This window comes from Pinus tabuliformis, chromosome X (genome assembly GCF_031772625.1).
Source record: "Pinus tabuliformis cultivar Carrire ecotype Pingquan chromosome X, CPIR1, whole genome shotgun sequence".
Taxonomy (NCBI): Eukaryota; Viridiplantae; Streptophyta; class Pinopsida; order Pinales; family Pinaceae; genus Pinus; species Pinus tabuliformis.
The window spans coordinates 1558998077-1559022435 of NC_142308.1; the positions used below are offsets into that span (position 1 = coordinate 1558998077).

Below are 24359 nucleotides of genomic sequence, written 5' to 3' on the forward strand. Positions count from 1 at the left end.
TGATCCTGGGCATACCCGTGGCAGACGGTCACTTTACAAACAGTCGTTGCACGTGTACTGGGGGATGAAGAGGTTACTAGCTAAAGCCATGGAACAGGTGGCTCTTGAGATGGCGGAGTTGATTCAGGGCATTCCCACCATGAAGAAAGAGTTGAAAAATATTCAGATTATTCTTATGATGCAAGAAAAGAAAATGGATGACATTGTGGCGCTGTTACAGACGGGCGGTTTGGGGGTTAAGCTGGAGAAGGAGAGGTTGCCGACGAAGGAGCAAGAGGTTCCGTTGCAGTAGACCCAGTATTAACAGCCATGTTTGCAGTAGTGCAACAATTTTTTAATCTGGTTGGTTCTTTCCTGTTTTGTTTATATATATGCTGAAAGACAAGGACTCTGACTTAGTAGTAAGCTTAGCTGTTTATATCGCATGGATAGAAAGACTGATTATCTTTTGTTTTTGGATGGCTTTCAAACATTTCAGATGGTTAGCCTGGTTTCCCTTAAGGGCGGGCGATGACCTGTCCATATTATGTATTTGTCCAATGTTTTTATAGTAATGGAAATCGAGTACCGCACTAGCTTACAAAAAAAAAAAAACATTAATTTAATTTTGAATTCAATAAATTTTAATATTTTAAGTATTAAAAAAATAAAAGTATTATAATTATGTAGATACATAATTTTATTTGGAATAGAATTTTTAGAATTATAATCTAACTTATGTAGAAAAGTATGTTTAATTTAGAAGAGAGTTTTTATAATTTTAATTTAATTATCAATAATTATTAAGTGGATAGATTATGGTAGAGATTTAACCTTCATAGAAATTCTAGAATATTTATAGTAGTATGCACAAATCAAAAGTTAAACTTTATCTTCAAATAGTTATACTTTTTTTGCTCTTCTAATTAAATTGATTAATTAAACTAGTTTAGCCATATAAATTAAATGACTAGTACACTCTCATATGTATCAATTCATAATAAGTATCAAAGCACTTACTACAATACATCTCGTGTGGCTAATATATAAAAATAAGTTAAATAATAAAAATAATTAATACGTAAGGTAAATCTATATACATTTGAAAAAACATGGAACAATATTCTTAACTATGACGATTTATCCCCACTTTACCATCGATATTCTCAACTTGTAAATAAACATTTTTACAATACTCTGGGCAAATGCCATCATTTTTCAATACCACATGCCCATAAAACCATAACACACTTCATATGACACTTGTTCATATGACATTTTTTCAATTAATAAATTTAACTAAAAGAGAAAAAAGAGCATAACTACTTTGAATATAAATCTCAACCTTAGATTTGTGTATACTACTATAAATATTTTAGAATATTCCATGGAGGTTAAATCTCTACCATCCACCTAATAATTATTGATAATTAAATTACAATTCTAGAAGATTTATTCAAAAATAGACACACTTATGCTTAAAAAAATGTTATATGAACCAGTGTCATATGAAGTGAGTTATGTTTTTTTGGGCATGTGGTATTGATAAGCCATGGTATTGTAACAAATCCTATTTAAAAATTAAAAATCTTCGTAGTAGAATAAGGGTAAATCTCCATGGTTAAGAATCTTGCTCCATATTTTTTTAAATATGTTTAACTTATATATTAATTCTTTTTATAATTAATAATTTAAAATAAAATTATAATTTAGTTTTTTTTTTTATGTTTTTTTTTTAGCAATGTTGAATGTATAATGAAATAAGTGTTTCGATGTTTGTTATGTATTGATTTTTATCTCAGTTTTTAATCTATATAGTTGCGCTATTTTTTCACCATAATTAACTTTCTATTAAAGCTTAAACCATTAATCACAACCATTTCTAATTGACTATTCTATCAAAATCACCTCAACTTATACCTAACACCAATTTTTTGTTCATAGAAAAATAAACCTTAACAATGAGTTTAACGTGCCATTACCTTTTCACTCACTTTTCACTAACATGTCCATCGATTCAATTTTTTTAAGAACATAAACTTTATATTTAATATTAATATTCAAAGGTTAAATCAAACTATACAAAATTAACTTAAAATAGATATCAGTCTAGATCTACCAAGTGCCTTTAAGTATGAAATCTCCCGAGGTGCATATCTCTTTTAGAGTGAAAAAGATTTGATCCCTTTAGATGCTTGGTAGATCTGGAGTTAAAATGGATCTAGGCTAGTCTAATTATTAGTCTTTAAATATGCTACATTAGAGAAGAATACCATGGGAAAACCCCATTTAATTTAACTGCATCAAGAGGTGCGCTACAACCCAATATGGGGTAGATGTGTAGGTGTTATATGTTAGATGTGTAGGCATTAGATGTGAGATGTGTAGGAGTTAAATATTTGAATACATTTTAAATGTCGGGGTCATAAGTATACATATGTTATGTTAGTGCGTCGAGAGACGCTCTATAGCCTAGTATGCGGTAGATGTCAAGTGTAAATGTTTAGCATTTAACATTTAACAAATTTAATCTAATGTCAATGTGAGCTCAGTATTGGGTTAGATGTGTAGGTGTAAATGTTTAACATTTAACATAAAAATAAATATTTAACATTTATATGTAGGCTCAATTAAAAATAAATAAAACATTAAAAGTAATAAACAAAAAGTTAAAAGTAATAAATAAAAAGTTAGAAGTAATATAAATCCGGATTCTTAAAGTAAATAAAGTAACATTTTATAACAATATGACACGATTCTTAACCATGGATATTAACCCCCACTTTATTGTGGATATTATTAACATGTAATAGGCTTTCTTACAATACCGTGGCTTATCAATACCACATGCCCAAAAAACATTACTTATTTCACAATCAAAATATTTTATAAATATTGTATTTTAATTTAATTTTATAACATTTTTTGAAATTAAATATAATATAAAATAGTCCCCGATGGGGGTGATCATTTAGGGGGCTAGTTGGCGGTGCCTTGGATTGTGGAGCCAGAGGGGCCTCCACGTGCCACTCGTACGCAATGAATAGCCTTTGGAACCCGTACCCCGTTCCCCGTTCCTCGTGAGCTATGTTTAATACTGCACTGGGGCATGCAGGAGGTCATTCACAGGCGTTGGGCAATGAGGAGAGAGTGCCGAGAGAGAACAAGGTGTGGTTTGTTTGTGTCTTGGCTTAGGCTATGGCTTGGGGCAGCAGAACAGGACGAGATCGTCAAATGTGGTTGGGAGGGGAATTGGCACCTGCATCAAGTATGGCCATGGGATCCAGGGGAAAATTTCTTTGTTCGGCATGATGAATTGTTTGGTTTCGGGCCTGGGTTGCATGGGTCAGGAGAAAACACAATTTTTTCCGTAGTTCGGCTCTATATTTGGTTCGAGGAAGCTTCACTGGATCGTCATTTTGATGGCGAGATCGACTTCAAGTGCCATCTCTGGGGCTATATGAGTTCTACGGACCCTGGGACTTGTGGCGTGCCTTCCTACTTCTTTGTTTCCCATGGTTATGGTGCTGGTGCTCGGGACTTCAAGCTCTTTCCTAATTGGATAATGTTGTCCAACGACTTTGGTATAGTAAGTGGAGTTTTATTTCAGTATTGTCAATTCAGTATTTCGTGGTGTGTTTCTCTGGTCAGGCAGTACGCTTCCCATGGCAGTACGACCGATGGTGTTGGTGTTGGTTGTATGCCTCAATAGCGAGGGTGTGCCCGTAGGGGGAGTGTCAACCCACGTATGGATGAACGCCAATAAACATGGAGAGCCTAGCTCAGACTCTGAGTCGACAGAGAGCCGCCACTCTGCTGCGGATATGGCCCTGTTTCCAGCCCGCTCCTCGGGCCACATAGAAGCTCCGGTCACCTTGGAGTCCATCGCAACCCAACTAAATAACATACAACTCAACATTGATACACTGAGGGAGTAGAGGTACGAGGACAGGAACGAATTGGTTGCTTATATCAATGACCTCCAACATATGCAAAATGAGACCCTGGACTCTATGGAAGGTCTCTGATGTCAACACCGACGCACAAATGACCATCTCCGCGCCCTGGAGATTCGGGCGGAACACATTGATTACCATATGCATGAACGTGTTACTCTCTTTGCTGTGCCTCCCGCGTCTCCTCCCAATCCCCCTCCTTAATGTGTAATTCTGAGACATGTAATTTTTCTCTTTTTGTGTCGACAATAACCAAAGAAACCGATTGTCTTGGCTTCTCTTCAGGCTTCTTACTGTTTAGAGCAAGGCTTGTGCCAACTCTTAAGCCTATGACGCTGTATTTTGTTGCAGTGGTGATGTATTTTGTTGACACTTATGCTATGATAATATAATGTGTGTTTTTGACCGAAAAAAATATATGAAACAACTTATAATTACTTTTGAGATATATCTAAACCCTTTATCCTCATGACTATTACAAAGATTCCCATAGAAATTAAATCAAGGTTTTAATAAAATAAAGAATGAGAATACTTTTATATATAAAGGTGTGAAATAGCCCTAATGGGTAGCTCAGTTGGTCAAGTTCTCGTTGCTAAGTACCTCGCATATCATGGGGTCAAATCTCCTGAATGCTCTTGGGGTTAGGCCTTACTAGTTTGGTTGGCGGATAGTTCCCTTCGGGTTGATATACCTGGATTTTCTTGTGGATGTAGCGGTCACTCAGTGTCTATGAACCACATTAAAAAAAATGTGAAATTTATATAATATAAATAATATTATTAAGAATCAACATAGATCCATCTTAACTAAGGATCCAAGCGATGAGATCAAGCATATTGGCTAACAATAATAGAGGAAAGATAGTGCATGATTGTTTTATGTTTTTCATTATTGTATTTTCTTTGACATGATTGATCCAAAATATAGGTTTAATATTTTACAACCAATTGAGTTTTTTTAATTTATATACTTTCTTAAACACAATATAATGAGATCAAATTTAAGAAAGAGAGGGGGGGTAGGGGAGGGAGGGAGATAGTGACAAAGCTAGAGGGCGGAGAGAGAGAGAGAGAGAGATGGGGGTGGGAGAGACCGAGGGAGGTGGGAGAGAATGATAGAGAGAGAGAGAGGGAGGGAAGAAGAAAGACATATAGGGAGAAAGGTGGAGAGAGAGAGAGGGAGTGACAGTGGAGAGATGGAGAGAGAGTGAGGTAGATAGGAGAGTAAGAGGGAAGAGAGAGAGGGATAGAAGATCAAGAGAGAGAGAGAAGGGGAAGAAAGAGGGGGAGAGGAAGAGGGAGGGAGAGAGATAGATAGATATGGAGAGTGTGTGTGTATGTTTGGGGGGGTTAGATAGAGAGAGGGAATAAGAAAGGGACACATAAATACAAATATAAATATTATATAGTATTATATAACCAACATAGATCCATCTTAACCCCACATCTATCAAGCACTGGGAGGGATCAAATCTCCCAAGGTGCAAAACTCTTTTTTTAGTGCAAAACTTGAGGAAAGGTTTGCGCCTCAAGAGATTTGATCCCTCTTTACGCTTGATAGATCTGGGGTTAAGATGAATCTAGGCTAATATTATGTTATGTAACATTTTTACTTCGTCAAATTACATAAAATAAATAAAAAATAAAATTAATAATTAAAATAAAATTTAGATAAAATAGTAAATTCACCTGAAGTTTTTGGGCTCTAGGTTTTTTCAACCCATATTTTTTCACAAGGTATTCTTCTCTAATGGTCAAATTATATAAAAAAAAAATAAAAAAATTTTAATAATTAATAATTTTAATAAAATTGAGATAAAATAGTAAATTTATGGATGGAGGTTTTTGGGCTCCAGGTTTTTACAACCCATGGTTTTACTCATGGTATTCTTCTCTAATGGTCAAATTACATTTAAAAAATAAAATTTAACTAAATGAAAATAAAATAAAATAAAAAATTAATAGTTAATAATTAAAATAAAATTGAGATAAAATAGTAAATTTATAGATGGAGGTTTTTGGGCTCCAGGTTTTATCAACCCATGGTTTTTCCCGTGGTATTCTTCTCTAATGTAACCTATTTAAAGGTATTCTTCGCTAATGTGAGACATTCATTGCAATACAAGTTTTTAACTAGATCGAAATAAATCTTAATTTCTACAACAAATATCATAACCCTGAGCAATTATCATATTCAATTAGTTAAAGTAAACCACTCAATAAAGGCACATTACAAGATGACTTTATAGCTCTGTGGATGCATCTCTTCCAGGTAAAACATAGGAAAAACAACCTTTCTCACTTTGTTATATAGCCTTCAAAGGTTAGATTTTTCTAGGTTGTTTTGTATGTTATTCATTTTATTTTATATGTTTGAGATTTTACTCTTGAGCGTGAAGAGAAAAACGAGCACGAAAAAAATAAAATACGGTACATGCAGTTCTACATTTTGTTTATATTTTTTGGTTTGCATTAAAATTTATTGGAGTTGTTCAGTTTAGACTGTGTCATCCATTAGTTTTAACCTCCGCATGAAAATTCACTGAAATATGTCTCTCAAATATTCATAACAACTTAGTTTGGATACAATTGTTATTGAGTTTTATTTAGGAGATCTATTGATATCATCAAAAATAAATTAAACGAAGGATAGTTAATAACCTCGACTCCTGCAAAGACAGAGGTATATATTCTTATTAGGTTTTACAGTATAACAGAGGAGCTTATTAGGTTTTACAGTTTAACAACAATGCTTCAAGTAGATTGTCTTAATTACTAACCTAGATCCATCTTAACTCCAGATCTATTAAGCATCGAGAAGGACCAAATCTCTCGAGGTGCAAACATTTCCTCAAGTTTTGCACTCAAAACAGAGGTTTGCACCACGAGAGATTTGTTCCTTCTAGGTGCTTAATAGATCTTGAATTAAGACGATTTAATTTAATTTTGTTTTATATTGACCTAGTCAAAATGTTAAACATTACAACATCTCTACGACACTGGGTAGGAGAGCACCTCTTGGCGCATTCATACTAACTTTTCAAACTTAAAAAACAATGATCTTGATAAATTGTCTTAAGATTAAATATATTCCTATACTACACCATATACCATGTTCCGAGATTCTTTGAACTTGGTAGACTTTACACAAAAAAAAGGGTATATTTTCTTCAACATCTAACTTAAAGGCTATCAAAAAAAGCTACAATAATAACAAATTAACACATAAATAGGAAGTCGACAATGAAACATTGCATTAAAATACTAGCCTAGATCCATCTTAATTTTAGATCTACCAAGTGCCAAGAGAGATCAAATCTCTTTTTACTCTAAAAAAAGTTTCCATGTCAAAAGATTTGATCCCTCTCCACACTTGATAGATCTAGAATTAAGATGGATCTAGACTAATTTAATTCCCCTTTAAATAAACTATATTCCACATGAGTGATACTATAAATCATTTTTATTTTTATTATTATTTTATTTTTCTAAAATTATTTTTATTCTTAGGTAGGTGGCTCAAATATTTACATTACATTATATTACATCTCTATTATAATATTGAGAAAAACATTAAATAACCTCCCTAACTTTATTTTTATATAAACATTAAATAACCTCTATGTATTTATTTATTTATTTTAAATTAAATGTTGTTCAGCGTTCTATTTGAACATAACCGCCTTGTTAAAGTTAGCACAAGCATCAACATGATATGACGTTTTATACAAATCCAACTGACTCTCTGTAGCAGAGACAACTAAAAACCTCAAATAACAACTTACTAGAAAATCAGTAACAACTCAGTAGAAAATTTCCCTTGGATCGAGTTCCCAATCTGACTGTGAAGCAACTTAATGCCAATCCCACCTCAAAGCGTTTGACTTAAGCTAAATAACAGTCTACAGACTACAAGCATTGTCATGTCTGTAAAAAAACAATATTGCATAACCTATATAGCTTCTCTCCACAATATAGCATATCAACAAAAGCCAACTAAACCCATCCTTCTACTTACAGTGAAAAAAAACCCTTTCCTCAAACTAATTTGTCAAATTTTGAAATGATGATCATTTTTTCTGGAGCGGGGTGGCTTTTTGATCTAGAAGCCAATAATATCTTTCGGCAATTTTAATGTCTGTCTTAATTAAATAATTCAGCAAAAGATTTATTGTTTAATGTAAAGATCACAATGATCAAGCGCTTGCATATTCAACACTGTTGTAAAATCAGTACTATTGCTGTTAATCCACAGCACAGACGAAAACCGAATTCCCATCGCTATAAATTTGACATTGTAAACGTGGGATCTTGCAATGCAATGATTACAAAACACTCAAAGAATGGTAAAATTCAGGATGCACGCCAAGTGTTTGACAAGATGTCTGAACGAGACGTAGTGTCGTGGACTGCCATGGTTTCAGGATATGTTCAGAATGGTAGAATAGAGGATGCGCGTCAACTGTTTGACCAAATGCCCGAACGAAATGTGGTCTCATGGACTGCGATGTTGTCTGGGTATGTTCGCGGCGGACAAATTGAAGAAGCGCGCTGTTTGTTCGAGAAAATGCCGGAACGGAATATCATTTCGTGGAATATAATGTTGTCTGCGTATTTGCAGAAAGGGAGATTGGAGGATGCACATCGATTGTTTGACATAATGCCTGAACGAAATGTGGTCTCGTGGAATGCAATCGTTGCAGCGTATGCTCGGAAAGGGAGGATGGAGACCGCCTGTGCATTGTTTGATGAAATGTCTGAGCGAGATGTGTACTCGTGGACATCTATGGTTGCGGGGTATTGCCAGAGTGGGAGGCTTGAGGATGCGCGCCAGATGTTCGACAAAATGCCTGAGAGAAACGTGGTATCGTGGAATGCTATGCTTGCTGGTTATACGCAGAACTCCAGAATAGAAGATGCTCGACATCTGTTTGACAAAATGCCTGAACGGGATGTTGCATCATGGAATTCTATTATAACAGGCTATGCACAATGTGGGAGAGTAGAGGAAGCTCGGCAGTTGTTTGATATAATGCCAAGCCGAAACGTTGTTTCTTGGACTTCAATGATTACAGCATATGCACAGACTGAGCAGGGCGAGGATGCGTTGAAATTCTTCTCGCAAATGCTTCGGGACAGAGTCAAGCCAGATCCTACAACCTTCACGAGTCTTTTGAGGGCATGCACCGGCTTAGCTGCTCTGGAAGAGGGAAAGCAGTTACATGAGTATATGATAAAATTGGGGATACAGTTAGATAGCTTTGTGGGAAGTGCTCTTATTAGTATGTATGCTAAATGTGGATTGATAGAGGATGCTCGGTTGATGTTTGACATAATTTTGAACAGAGATGTGGTTTCTTGGAATGCCATGATTGCAGGATATGCTCAGCATGGATTTGGTAACGAGGCTCTTAAAATGTTTGAGGAATTGCAACGAACAGGTGTGAAACCTAATGAGGTGACCTTCATCGGGATCCTTTCTGCGTGCAGCCATGCTGGCCTAGTGGATGAAGGATTACGCTACTTTAATTGCATGTATGAAGATTACTGCATTGCACCAAGAGCAGAGCACTATGCTTGCATAATTGATCTTCTTGGTCGTGCTGGGCGCCTGGAAGAGGCCAAGGAGTTTGTCAACAAAGCAACTTGTGAACCAAATTCTAGTATGTGGGGAGCATTACTTGGTGCTTGTAGAATTCATGGAAACAGAGAGCTAGGTAAACTTGCAGCAGAGCAGCTTTTTAAGTTGGAACCAGAAAATTCTGGGAGATATACGCTTTTGTCAAATATTTATGCTGCGGAAGGCAGGTGGGAAGATGTAGCGAAAGTGAGATTGATGATGAAAGATAGGGGACTCAAAAAGTTGCCAGGTTGTAGCTGGACTGTAGTGAAAAGCAGGGTTCACGTTTTCCTTGTAGGGGACAGATCACATGCAGAATCCGAGAATATATATTCAGTATTAGAGAATTTAGAAGCACAGATGAAATGGGTGGGATACAAGCCTAACACTAACTTTGTGCTGCATGATGTAGAGGAGGAGCTAAAGCAACACATTCTCAGCCAACACAGTGAGAAGCTAGCAATTGCATTTGGTCTTATCAGTACTCCTTGTGGGGCAACTATAAGGATCTTCAAAAACCTCCGAGTATGTGATGATTGCCACACAGCCACAAAATTCATTTCAAAGATTGTTAAGCGGGAGATCATTGTGAGAGATGGCAGCCGCTTCCATCATTTTAAGGATGGGTTGTGTTCTTGTGGAGATTATTGGTGATATTAAGTGAAAAAATTACCAACAACTATAAGCCATCTGATTGTTGTGAGGGCTTTGTCTAGTGTCCATCTGCAGCAGAAAAGGCTGAGAGATGGGCAGAGGATGCAAGTGGAATATATCTCGACACAATATTTTCTCGGTTTAAGGCTAGTGCCTGCTGTGTACTCAAGTGTAATGGCTCCTCGGAGCTAGTCAACGATGCCTTGCAGAAGAAAGAGTCAGAGGAACCAAACCTGGTCGAGCCCATCCTCCAGTAACTGGCGATTTTTGTTAGAAGATAAATTGGAGAACCTCATATCACAGGTATTTCAGCCAAATATTTTATCACTTTATGTTCTTAAAGTTTCCTTTCCTGAGTTTGTTTTGTTGGTGTTTTTCCTTTTTGCTATTTCCTCATGAAGTAGTAGGAGAAACTTTCACAGCCTGCCACACTATGTAAGGTCTTCTGTTGCAAAGTAGATGAATTGTCAATGGTTAATAGAATTAAATAGATGGGGTAAATTTTAAGGGTGAAATTTTTCCAATGGTGAAAGTTCTCTAACTCGTCTTCATGCCTGCTTTTTATTTTCAATGGGGATTTTGTATCTCTATTTTTATTTTGTTTTATTGCCATTGCCTAGCTCTTAGTTCTTTTTTGCTTTTTGTTAGTTAGTGATAGGAACTGCTTTTGTACTCCTGCTATGTATTTGCCACTAGTTGAACTTCTGAGTCCCATTGACCTACTATTCTGGTCATTTGTTGGACATTAAAAGAATTATCTTATCTAAGGTACAAATATTGAGCAGGCAAAATTTCAATAAGTAAACCCTTCTTTACGCTTTAGCACAAAATAGTTCCTGTTGACCATTCAGTGTCAACTACCTTGTACCAGAGTACATATTTTCAGACATTTTTCATGGTTAGAGCAGTCAAACATCCCAAGTTCTTTATCATCATTCAACAAATTATGAGAATAGTGTAATCCAAATTCTGCAGCCCTGTGGGCCATTATGTAAAAATAATTCTAGTATGTTTATGAAGCCATTATGTAAGATTTTTTGCTAAAGAGTTTCACTCTAGGGAATTCTTTTTTCCTCAGCTAATTATTTGTGTTTTTTAACTATAGATAATTGGTTGAGTTTTTCTCCCAAACATACCCCAAAGCTAGAGTTGTGGTTCGATGGCGAAGTCTTAAGTGAGTCCTAGTGTATAGAGTTGATGTAAATTATCATACTAGATCATGTCTTGAGTCACGCAAAATTTGGTTGTGTCTAGGGGTCGGTTTTTAATTGTCAAATTTCCCTTTCTAAACGAGTTTTTTTATGTAATATTTGATGTAAAAGATGTAAAATGTGTTGTCTATAGAAGTTATAGGTGGTATGAGTAATCATAATTAGACCTCATCACCTAAAATTTCTATTTAGACACACTTTGAGGGTGGAAAATGTGTTTAAACTCTTCTAGAGTCATTATTTTTATTTTTCGGCAAAAAATGGCAAAATAATTAGCTGGAAATTGGTCAAAAAATAAAAATGAGAGAAAAATAAAATTCTCTCCAAGTGAAAAATATAAAAAACGGTTGTGCACTTTCCCGAGGAAGGAAAGGAAAAAGCTCAAGGAATCTCCCATAAAAAAATTCGATTTGGTCCAATAGGCATTTATTCCCAAGAAAAATCGATTTTTTTGAGAAAAATCGAATTTGTGGACCAAGTTGGTTAAGTGAATGGGGGATTTTTGATGAGAAAAATTCGAAAGAAATATTTTTTTGGACCGGAATCAAAGCCATCATCAAGAAATTCAAATTTTTTCTTCTAGATCAAGGGGCGAGATTATTTTGGCATGGATCAAGCATTCAAATGATCATTTCTTTCTGGGATCAAGTCAACTTTGTGCAACTAGTTGTTTTCACTTGGAGAGAGATCTAGATCTCTCATTTTTTCTATTTAAGGAAGCTTATGCTCCTCATTGTAATATCTATCAATCTTTTGATGTTGTACTTTGGCTTTTGGCTCTAGAAGCTCTATATTTTGGAATAATAAAACGCAAGTCTTTGGGGTGAAATATTGTGGCTCTTCTTCCATGGATATGGTAAAACTGATTCATTGAGCTTAATTTTCTACTGGTGATTATATTTGTTATTTCCATTTGCTTACGTAGAATTATTAGTGTATAGCTATCTTGCACTGGTAATTGGATTTGGAAAAATATTTTAGGATTGGACGTGACTAGTAGGTTTTGGTTAAGTTACTAGAACTTCCTTCCATTGTGTTTTTCCTATCTCATCTGGATCTAACAAAATTTTGTGAGTTATGTAGAAACTTTTTTATTGAATCAAATCTCAAGCATGAGGGGACGCTATCGGTTAAGTTAACCAAATGAAGTGGGAGAATCCGCTCTATTTCGTTTGAAAGATTTATCTAACGAATTTGTTGCAAGGTTTCTTGACCTTAGCTGGAGGAAAATTATTTATCTTAGCTATTTCTCTAAATTATTGTGCTTTAGTGAATAGATCAACTAATATAGAGCTTGTATTCTCATAGATTTGTATATATTGTGAATATTTTGTAAATATTTGCTAAACCTTGTATAGATCTAACCCTTGCAAACATAATTTTCTTCACCTTGTATATATTTTGGGTTCTCTCTTATTGTTTTCTTGCAGATTAGAGGAGAGGGTGAGGGTTTGGTTTTAAATCTCGGTCTAAAAATTGTTCTATAGATGGATCAATTTTTTTTTTCTCGGTAAAACTATACTAATATATTATATACAGAAGCCAAAAATTTACATCAGATCAAAACAAAAACAACCAGGCACCTGAGGTGTCAACCTGGAACAACTGAGACTGCAAGGTCCAAAGGACTAGACCATTCAAAAAGAGCCAGCCCTCGCAGGGGCCCCAACAGAAAATCCGATTGATCCCGCGCAGGGGAGACTGACACAACCCAGACCATCAACAAAGTTGCTTGAACCCCATTGCGAACACAAACAAAATGCATACATAATGAAACTAAGCAAAGACAAACAACGATAGAAGCCAAAAGACCAGACAGAAGAGCCACTTAGACCTTGAGCGAGGGCATCTCTATTCTTCCAGTTTCTCCTCCACTACCCGGCACCACCCGTAATCCTCCTCCTCCGCAGCAGTGGGGGCAGTGTCCATATGGATGTCTTCTGTTTTGCTGGTCCTCGCCTTCTGATCCAGAAGGCTTTTCGAGACATTCTCCAGGTCTGCAGCAGGATCCTTTGCTTCTTTCTCCGGGCTATCAGCATGCATCTTCCCACGATTGTCCAGAGAGTCATTGTCTTCCTGGGAAGCTTCAATGAACAGAACCGATACATGGGCACTGATCCGGGGGTTGTTCAAAGAACTGCTGAAGTTAAAAATGGCAGAGCCGAAGGCGGGCAAGGAAGCAGAGTTCGGAGCACCAACATCCATGAACTGACTAGATTGAAGGGGGTTAGCTCCAGTGGAGCGAATGCCATGGCAATGACAGCAGTGGGTAGAAGTATCATCAACAAGATTGTGCGAAGTTCCTCCCCTGGAGGTGCCTCGACGGCTGAGCATGCGCTGTCGGGGCCTTACCATACTTGCAGGGACCGAAGGGATGAGACGCAGCTCCAGAGTGTGATACAAATCCTTCCCGGGAGAAATGCAGACAGACAGCGGAATGACCCAGACAGACAGCGTAATGACCCAGACGGAGAGGCAGTTGCTTGGAGCTGCGCAGAGCACCTGAGGTTGCATAAACCTTCCTGAAGGAAAAACCAGAAACATACCCTGACCCGGCGCAGTGACATAGTTTTTAATCACAACGACCTCACCTCGGAACCCGTCCGCCATAACTGCAACCTCCAAGCGAGCCGAATAGCCGTGCAGGGCATTAACTCTCCTCTGTTGAATGACCTTATACCTGCTTCCACTCATACAGATACATGCTTGAGCCCAAATGTCTGCCCCGTGATGGCACATGGCTGGCATGTGGGCAGCGTAAAACTCCCGTCCCATTTGCACTATCACCCGCATCTGGGGTAGATGGATCAATTTGGAGATAAGGGGCAAAATCAATTTTTGAAGGTTCAAAACCCCCCTACAAAATTTATTGAAACACTCCATTGACTGCGCTAGGGTTTCTAGCCTTTTTCTTTAGATTTCATTGGGGTTTTTATCAATTTTTTGGGAGTTTTGGTGGATTGATTTTTCTTGCAGGAGCCGCATTGGTTTTTACTGGCCTCTTTCCCCTAATTGCAGGCTTGAAAGGCCTTTCCTTTCTCTGCATATTGGAGGCTAGACATATAGCTCTTCAGTGGGATTTTCTTGAGCATAAACACATTAAAATTTTGAAGAGAAATCCATCGAATTTATGGAGAAGCATTTTTTTTTGCTGAAGCAAGAGTTGGTCCTTCTATTCACTTAAATGTATAAAATATATTACATAAAATACATCGAACCCAAAGGAGAAGAGGGCCAAAGAATTTAGCTATCACTTTGAGCTTTGGGAAAAGAGCCAACGGCTTGAGAACCGGACCTAGGGCCCAAAAAACTGCTCGAACCGTCATCCAAGATCTAATGGTCGAGGATCAAAACGGCACGAAAACACGTGAACCTGAAAAAACTAAAAGCAGACCCAAAGAGGAAATAGAGACCATAGTATAAAGATTTCAGGTCCGCTAGGGAAGCCAGGAAGATACCCCGGACCCACCAACATGCACATTGAACCTAGGCCGTTGATCTGCAACTACTTGATCCAACGGCTGTGAGGAATATCGGGTTGAAAAGAAGCAGGAGGAATACCTGCTCGATGAAGGCGGTATTCTCTCTCCTCCTTGAGCCACGTGTTGAACGTTTAGTGGCATCGGGTTAATTTCTAGAAAACCACTTCGGGTTTTGAGGATGCCCGAAAACCCGAAAACCGCCTTAACTGTAGCATAACTCAAATTACCGCGGATTCGTTGCACCCACTGCCAACCATTCGGCTGAGAGACACATTTGTGCCATTGCCACGCAGCTTTGATCAGAATGCCGCAATTTTTCCTTACTGCACGCTCGCAAACCCAGCTCCCGTTCTGGGCTGATATTTCGGATATTCTATTCATAAATATCCCTGGATTGCTGCTTCATGAAGACTGTACATCAACTAATCCCAGAACTCTGCAATTTACTAGAATCCCCTATTCTGATATAGCTCTCGTTCCACATCCGCCTGTCTGAGACACTTATCCCTCAATCTTCCTTGGGGGACCTCTTTCCATCTATATTTATTGCTGCTTTTAACACAGAGAGCTCCTTCATTAGCTAAAATGTCCGCCAATTTGTTGGCTGACCGTCGCACATGCGTGAAACTTAGGGTTCTCATGTTCTGAAGGTGGGATTGGATCCTTTGATAAACCTGAAGAAGCCTCCAATGTCTCGAAACTTTTTCCAGAGCCGAGCCATAGCAGATTTTCTTGACCGAATTGATAATCAACTTAGAGTCTGCTTCAATTATGATGTTATGAAGATTTTTGTCCCTCAGGATTTCTAAGCATTGCTCAAGGGCCATGAGCTCCGCCATATTGTTTGTGGCTTTCCCCAAATTACAATGAAAAATGAATTGTATGCAACCCTTTTCATCCCTTATCACTCCCCCATAGCCAGCCATGCCCGGGTTTCCTTTTGAGGCCCCATCTATGTTGCATTTCATAAATCCCTGAGGGGGAGGGTGCCAGAAGTCTTTATCAGCAACAATTTGATTTGTATTTTTGTTATTGCCTTGAGGAATAAGCCCCTGCATACCCAACTGTAGTAGTATCTGCACATCAGCATCTGAAGGGTGATTCTCAGGTGGTTTTTGCATAAGAGTTCCTACCGTCTCCTTGAGCTGTCTTAAAATTTGTTCCATGATGCTCTGGGAAGAACCCTTTTTATTTTTGAAAATTCTGTTGTTGCATTCTTTCCAGACATCCCAGATTAGGAAGCTTGGAGCTAAAGCCCAAGCTTTGTTGACTGTTTCATAATCAGAGAAGTTTTTCCTCCAATTCTTTAGGGTGCTGGTGATGCTGCCCATGTCCCTATCTGTTTGTCTGAAAATTGAAGCAATCCCATTCCACAATGTGGAAGTAAATGTACAGAGGTTGAGAAGGTGATTCATGGTTTCTTCTTGTGATTCACATAGCTGGGATTTGGATGGGCCAGAAACCCCTCTTTTTCGGAGGTTTTCCCAGGTAAGAATTTTCTTAAGCTGCACTAACCACATGAACAGTTTAATTTTCATCCATCCTTGGTGCTGCCATAGATTCTTCCAAACCCAATCCGGGTTTGTCGAGTTAAGCCCAAGGGCGATGCGTTTTGCCTCTTTAAGGTTAAAGGTGCCTTCATTGTTATTGCCCCATCTCAGCTGGTTTGAATCAGCTGATATCAGGATCTTCCTTTGTTCCAAGATGGTTGTTAGAGCTTCAGCTTGTGCCTTCAAGGGGGCATTATCCCTATAATCCAGTTCCTTCCATATCCTCCATTTTCCTCCGTTATTTGCCTGATCCCAAAATTCATTTACTCTGAGTAACCCTTTGATGTCAGTATCATTCTTGAGATTTGCAAAGTCTTCTCTCAACAATTTAGGTTCCTGTTGCCACTTATCCTCCCAAAACCATGCAAGGTTTCCATCTCTAATTTCCCAGAAACTGTTTTTCTGAACAATGGCTCTGTTCTCCCAAGCTTTGTTCCAGATGTGGGAGCCTTTGATGATTCCAGACATTCTAATGTGATCCCTGTCTTGCCAATTGTTTGCATATTTCTGTTTCCAAATTTGTGCCCAAGGGGCAGCTGAATCTTTTAGCCATCTCCACCATAGTTTTGCCCCAAAACTTTGTTTAGCACCTCGGGATCATCCAGTCCCAAACCTCCATGTGTTTTAGGTTTACAGATCTTTTCCTAGGCTACCAAGGCCCACTTTTTTTTTTCTTCCCCTTTACCCCAAAGAAAATCTCTTTGGATATTTTTGCATAGTTGCATGACTCCTTTTGGAGCTGGAAGGGCTGAGAACATGAAGATGGGAACATATTGTAGGACAGCTTTTGTAAGCACAAGCCTACCTGCTAAGTTCAAAGACCTACTTGTCCATTTCCGTGTCTTGTCCTGTAGCTTATTAATCACAGGCTCCCAGATTGTCTTGCTCAGAGGTTTGTCTGTTAGCGGTACTCCCAAATATTTGGATGGTAGCATATCTCTTTGAAAGCCTAGAATTCTGGAAATATTTCTCTGAATAGCAATGTTAGTGTTAAAAAAGAAAATCTTTGATTTGGAGAGGCTTACCTTTGTGCCCGCAGCCATTGCAAAGTCTTTCAGGATTTGTTTGTAGGCTAGAGCTTCCTTGACCGTAGGTATGCCCTGTAGCATAGTGTCATCCACAAATTGTTGATGGGTCAAAGCATTTCCGTTCCCGGTTAGTTTGAGACCCTGGATCTTACCTTCTTTGGCAGACTTGATAGCTAGGCCTAGTCCTTCCATCATGAGAATAAAGAGGAAGGGGGAGAGAGGATCTCCTTGTCTGAGACCTCTCGAAGGATTAAAGGGCTTTGATGGAGAACCATTTACCAGGATAGAAAAACTAGAGGTAGTTACAAGGGCCATTACCCATCTCACCCAGTTATGGTCAAATCCATAAGCTAGAAGAACTTTCCTTATGTAGGCCCAATTTAACTTATCATATGCCTTTTCTAGGTCAAGTTGCATAATCATTCCTGCCTGCCTATTGCTTATAAGAGAGTGAACCACCTCATGAGCTTGAATGATATTGTTGAGAATTTGTCTGCCTTCCACATAACCAGTTTGCTCCACAGAAACCAGAGTTGGTAGAAGGGGTTTGAGCCTGTTGGCAATTATTTTGGAAATTATTTTATACACCACATTGCATAAAGCTATAGGTCTGAATCTGTCTGGTGTCATAGCATTATCCTGTTTTGGAATTAAGGAAATGAAAGATGTATTGAGCGCCTTCAAAACAGTTCTATTTTTCCTGGAGTCCTCCACCACATCAAGGATATCCTGCTTGACAATACCCCAACATGCTTTAAAGAAGTCGACATTAAAACCATTTGGGCTTGGCACCTTCCCATTTTGCATATCTTTGATGACTTCGCTGACCTCCTCTTCATTCACAGGCCTATTTAGATTATAATTATCTTCTCTTGTCACAAGCTTAGGAATGTGCTTTGTGAAGTCATTGATGTATTGTGATCTGTCTAAGAGAGGTTCCTCTGCTATGCCTTGGAAATGTTGAACCAGCATAGCTTCTATATCTTTGTGGGTGTTGAGTTGGTTTCCTCGAGAATCCTTGATTATTGAGATCCTGTTGTGAGACCTGTGATCCATGGTAGATTTGTGGAAAAACCTTGTGTTCCTATCTCCTTCTTTTAGCCATTGTACTCTTGATTTCTGTCTCCAGAATATTTCCTCTTGTTTGCATAATTCTTCCCATTCCTGTTGATGATTGTTAGCTTGTTCGTTTCTTCCCTCGTTGAAGCCATCGGTGATAAGGGTCTGATTAATTTCATGTATCTTCCTTTCAACAACTTTTTTGGCTTCAAAAATGTTGCCAAACTCATTCTTATTCCAATCTTTGAGCCTGATTTTGATATGTTTCAATCTTTTATGCAAGAGAAACATTCTCGTACCCTGAATCTGCATATCCTCTTTCCACCATTTTTCAATATTGCTGATAAAGTTTGGATGGGTGAGCCAGATATTTTCAAACCTAAAAGGTCTGTTTCTTGGAGTTCCTATACAGGACGCCTCAAGTTGAACAGGCCAATGGTCCGAGCCACCAAAAGGGAGTATCATCGCTGACATGTCAAGGCCTGTGAGTATAAGGTCCTCTGAGATAATGAATCTGTCTAGCTTTGAGGCTACTTGAGACTCTCCTCCCCTTTTATTATTCCAGGTAAAGAGGCCATTACTTGTCTTTGTGTCTACTAACTTCATATTGTTTATAAAATTCTGAAAAGCTATGGAGTCTCTGCCTAGTGATCTAGTTCCACCTTTTTTTTCCGACAAGGATCTGATCATGTTAAAGTCCCCTCCCAAAATCCATGGTATTCCTGAATGTCTGTCTCTTAGATCCTCCAGTGAAGTAAGCAGTCTGAGTTTGTCCTCAGGCTTCTGTGGACCATAAACATTTGTGATTAAATAAACTTCCCTGTCCCCCAAAGGTTGAATAACCACTGATAAGTAGTTCCTAGATGCTTCAGCATCCAAGATACCTAGTTTCTGGGGGTTCCAAAGTGTGAGAATACCTCCTGCTGTTTTGTCTGCTTTGACTTCTAGAAATTCATATCTAGTTAGCCATTTGCTGTGTATTTCTCTTATTTTTTCGACTGAACATTTAGTTTCCTGGATGAAAATCATATCTGGTTTTTCTTCTTTTATTCTATTGCTAAGATTCCTTTGTTTCCTTTTACTCCCTAGACCCCTAATATTCCATGTTGTGAGCTTCATTAAGAAAGATTTGTAAAAGAGTAACTAGTTAGGTCTTTCATCTTACCTGAATCTATCATCAGTTTTCCACATTCTATTAGCAGCTCGTTCTGTTTTTTCCTACCCCTTTTCCTGCCTGGGTTCCTAGGAGCAAGTCTCGATGTTGTCTTCATAGTTTTCACCCCTTCGTTGTCCTGACTATCGAGGTTTCTTTTGACTCTCGACCCTTTTGCCTGAGTTCTCCACAGAAACAACTGCTGCACTCTATTGAACTCCTCTTGTGGTAGTGAATCCATTCCTTTTGTGGTTCCCTGCTCCAGGAATTTTTCCAGATCTAGATGCTCCCTATCGAGAATATCCTGCAGTTCATGATCCTCCGTTTCCACCTCACTTGGGGTCATCTCTTGGTCCTTATCAAGTTCCATGGTACTCAGCAGATCCTCCTTTTGTTGGTTGTTGTCATGTGTGTCCTCCATATTTTCTTCCTTTTCCTTCTCCCCTGGGCTGTCCTCCAGAGTCTGATTTGCCTTATCTAGCTCCTCTTCTTCTTCTAGTACCTTGTACCTATTTTGGCTTGTCTGCTTTTCCTCGTTGATTTTTTTTTTGAAACTTTCTCCCTCCTTTACCTTTATTTCCCACTTTGTGAAAGCTATCAGTTTCTTTCCCTGAGGTAGCTTTAGTTCTGCTCTCTATTTTGTTTAGAGGGCAATCCCTGAATAGATGCCCATGTTCATGGCATTTGCGGCATCTGAAAGGAACATGCTCATAGTCCACCGCTTGTACCCATTCTTCATCAAAAACTTCCAGAATCACTTCATCCAGTAGAGCTCTAGAGAGATCCATCTCCACGCATATACGGGCAAAGGATGTGTACTTTCCCCGCCTAGTGGCCTCAGATATTTTTACAAAATGCCCTAGTTTATTTCCTATTGCTGTTAATGATTCTGGCTGCCAATAATCTAGTGGTAAGGAGTAGAGTCTTACCCAAACCGGGACCGAAGTGAATGTCTCTCGCTCCGGGACAAAATTCATCACCCAAGGCCGCATATAGAGGCCTGCAGCAGCATAGAAGTAGGGCCCTCCTTCAAACACCCTGTCTTTATCCTCAATGTTAGTGAATACTACAGTGAAGAAACCCTTTGACCCAAGGTGTAGGTCTATATCCCCTTTAGGTTTCCAGTGATTCTTTATCCATGCCTGTAAAGCCTTCTCCGTTGGCCATAACCCCATGAATTTACAAATGACTGCGTAAGTCGCCATGTTCCCTATGCGCCTGTAGCGCTGGATCACTCAACACCACTCTGGGTGTGATAGTTGTCCTAGGCTTACACGGTCCATTTTGTTTTCTGGTGTCTGCATTCTGATTTTCTTCCTCTATTCTTTTCTCTCTTTTGACGTCTTCCCGCCTATTCTCCTGCTCCTGTGTGTCTCTGTTGTCCTGTTTTCCTCCTCCTAAAATACCTGTTTCAGCCTCCAGCGATTTCTTGCCGCGACTGGAGACTGCCTGACTGTAGGAGGGAGTGGAACTCCCCCCCTTACGCCCCTCCATGGTGCCCAACGCTTAATTTCTTCTGCAAACCCTAGCTCTCCTCCACCGATTACAGCTGCATTGTATCTCTCGAAGCGAATTTATGGAGAAAAATTGATATCACCCTTAAAAAAAATTAAATTAATTTCTTGAGGCCACATTTGTCATCAACGTGAGGGTTTATCCCTCTCTTCATTACAGCTTGGTTTTTTAAGCCTTCTTGTGATGGTTTTATCATTTTGAGGAGAAATCACACTTGAAAGCTCTTACACATACATTGTGTTGGAAATATTCAGATTTAATTTTTGTGAGCGAGACAAATTTTGAAGGCTAATTCTCCATAAGCCGCAAGCCTAGAAAGGATTTTTCTTGCTCCTGGTACGAATCTCATTGGACGTCCATCTGTTTGAATAAAACCCTTGCAAGGAAAGTGAAATTTTTGCAGGATCAATTTCTGAAGGAGCCGTCTTCATATTTTGAGCCCATACAAAAAGAAAATTCACGTCTTGCAGCTTGAACAAAGGACATTTTGTGAAGAGGGCCTAATAATTTGAAGCTTTGATTTGTGGAAGCCATCTTCAAATTTGGGCATATTCTCCTTAGCCGCAAGTAATTTCAAGAGCGAGAGTTTCTTGAATATGTAGGCGAAAAATCTTTGTGAAATATTTTGGTTGATGAAGCTTGGAATTCAATATTTAATTTTTCCTAACTGCATAGTTCATCCTTAAACCCTAGCCTGGATGCCAATTTTTTTAGCGGATTTCATTTTGGGATGGTCATTTCCCTTTGGGAGAAATTCCCTCATTTCAAATTTTGTAAAATTAGTATATGAATTTTCTCTCATTTCTATCTTGGGGAGGGACTTTAGAATTTCATTTGTAATCCGCTTTGAGAAGTTTAAAACCCTCACATTTGTATAAAGGGTTTATCTTTGTAACTTTAATTAATTTTTTTTTTTTTGAGGGGACCCCCTTGGTATCCCTATCTCCTCTCTTGGAGGAGCCTCTCTTGTTTTGCACTAACCATTTTTCTTTCTTGCAATAGTTAGAGTAGTTCACTAACCTTTTAGATTTAGTTTCATTGTTAATCTAATTTGCATTGCATTAAGCACTGCATTTGATTATCATTTATTGATCTAAATAGCTTTTGTTTATATTAAATAACATTTATTTGGCTAATAGATCTAAGTTCATTTCTATTGGAGTTGCTTTTTTTCCCCTTGGAAAAATTGTAATTTTCATTAGTGTAGGAAAATTACATATTGTAGATGCGTTTCGCATATGCTGTATGTAAGGCTGAGTGCCTATCAAGTAAGAGTGTATCAAAATAGCTCAGTGCACTCCACGCAGGGAGGCTCTGTCTTCAGTATTGTTCATAATAAAGATAATCAAAAATCTCCACACAGGGAGTAAATATGTCTGTCATTTATATACATCTGATAATTTAAAAACATAATACTATAAACATGTGAAAAAAAAACAGGCTCCTGCTGAGCCAGTTAATCTATATAGTCCATGTATGGACGGTGGTAATACTGATAATGGGCACCGTCCCTCTGCTCCTGTATCAGCCATGTGCCACGAGGCCGGATCGCAGCTTCCTTGGATAATTGGTCGGCAGATTGGTTGCGTTCCCTGTAGATATGACGACAAACAAAGAGATCAAAATGTGTAATGAGTCTGTGTGCCTCGTCCAGTATAGGTCTCAGAGAGTAAGCAGAACAATTTGATGTTTTGTTAATCCAGTTGCAGACAATTTTTGAGTCCCCAAATATTTGAATATTCCTGCAATGTTTTTCCAAAGCAAATTGAATGAGATATTTAAGAGTGATCAGCTCTGCAAAGTTGTTGGTGCCCCTTCCCAAGCCCATTTGGATTTTGTAGTGGTGGGAATCAGATAGGTATAGAATTGCTCCGCCCCCACACCCAGTGTCCTGTGCTGAGCCATCAAAAAAAGCCCAGGGATGTTCTCGGTTGATGTCTTCAGGTACAATGTGCCTTGGGGGGGGGGTTATCATCATCTTCAGGAATGGAGTCATAGTCTGCCAGAAGACGGGCAGTGATTGAGGGCCAATGAGGTATGATGTCCTGAAAAATGCATCGGTTACGGGCAATCCAGATCACCCAGCAAATGAGGAGAGGGAGATTTCTAGCCTTGGTCGGGGTCGCGGAGGTCCACCATGTGGTCCAAGCTTCCATTACTGTCAAGCCCTGCCATGTGCAATGGGGAATGATTGTCGAAAGGATAGAGTTCCAGAGGTCCTTTATGACCGGGCAGGTAAGAAAGAGATGATCTATTGATTCAGAGCTGTTCTTGCAAATGCAGCACCAAGTGGGTCCATGTTGAGCTCGTTTGATTAGGTTGTCTCCTGTGGGAGCCTTATTTCTTAGTACTGTCCACATGAATAATCTAGATCTGGGTGGCGCCTTTAACTTCCACAGGTTTCTCCACCAAGATTCAATAGCCTGTGGTTTATGAACAGAAGCTAAGCAGAGATATCCCTCCTTAGGGGAGTATACCCCATTTTTAGCATGCGCCCAGATAATCTCATCGTCCCCTTCCACAATTCTGATGTGTGATTCTGTCAGTGCTGCTATATAGTCCTCCCAAAGTTGATGCCAGATCAGAGGGATGTGCAGGCTACGAGCAGATTTCCAAGCCTGATAAAATATGGTGGTGTGCTCCAGGTCTGCAATGTGACTGATATGAGTGATACTCGAATTATTAAGGTGTAGCATGAGATCTTGAGGCAATTTGTGGGCGTTACCACATCCTATCCAAGGGTCTAATCCGATGTGGACTGATGTGCTAGATTGAATTTTCCATGTGAGCCCTCCACGGATAATAGGCATGGAGTTTAAAACAACTTTCCAGATGATTGAGATCCCTGTTTTATTCCAGTTTGGCTGTCGGATCCAATCCATTAGATTTAGGGGGGATATGTATTTTGTATAAGCCACCTTTGTCCATAGGCTATTTGTAGTGATCAATTGCCAGCCTAGCTTGGCCACCAGTGCAGATGAAAAGTCCTCCAGCCTTTTAATTCCCCATCCTCCCCATTTCTTTGGGAGAGCAAGCGATTCCCATTTGGCCCAGGCAAAGATTCTCCCTGACTGATTGCCTTTCCAGAGGAATCTGCAACAGAGGTTTTGTATTCTGGAGAGGATACCATGGGGGATCCATGCCAATGAC

At 38.8% G+C, this 24359-nt stretch overlaps 1 pseudogene across 3 annotated transcripts in view; it reads left to right on the forward strand.

The window, feature by feature from the left end:
• Positions 1-7649: 7649 nt before the first annotated feature.
• The window catches only part of LOC149145990 (pentatricopeptide repeat-containing protein ELI1, chloroplastic pseudogene), a 49652-nt pseudogene continuing 32942 nt past the window's right edge, over positions 7650-24359 (forward strand). For all 3 annotated transcript variants that reach the window (XR_016264579.1, XR_016264581.1, XR_016264580.1), the window contains exon 1: positions 7650-10514. The product of XR_016264579.1 is annotated as a pentatricopeptide repeat-containing protein ELI1, chloroplastic pseudogene, transcript variant X1 (transcript). The remainder of the gene's footprint in view (positions 10515-24359) is intronic.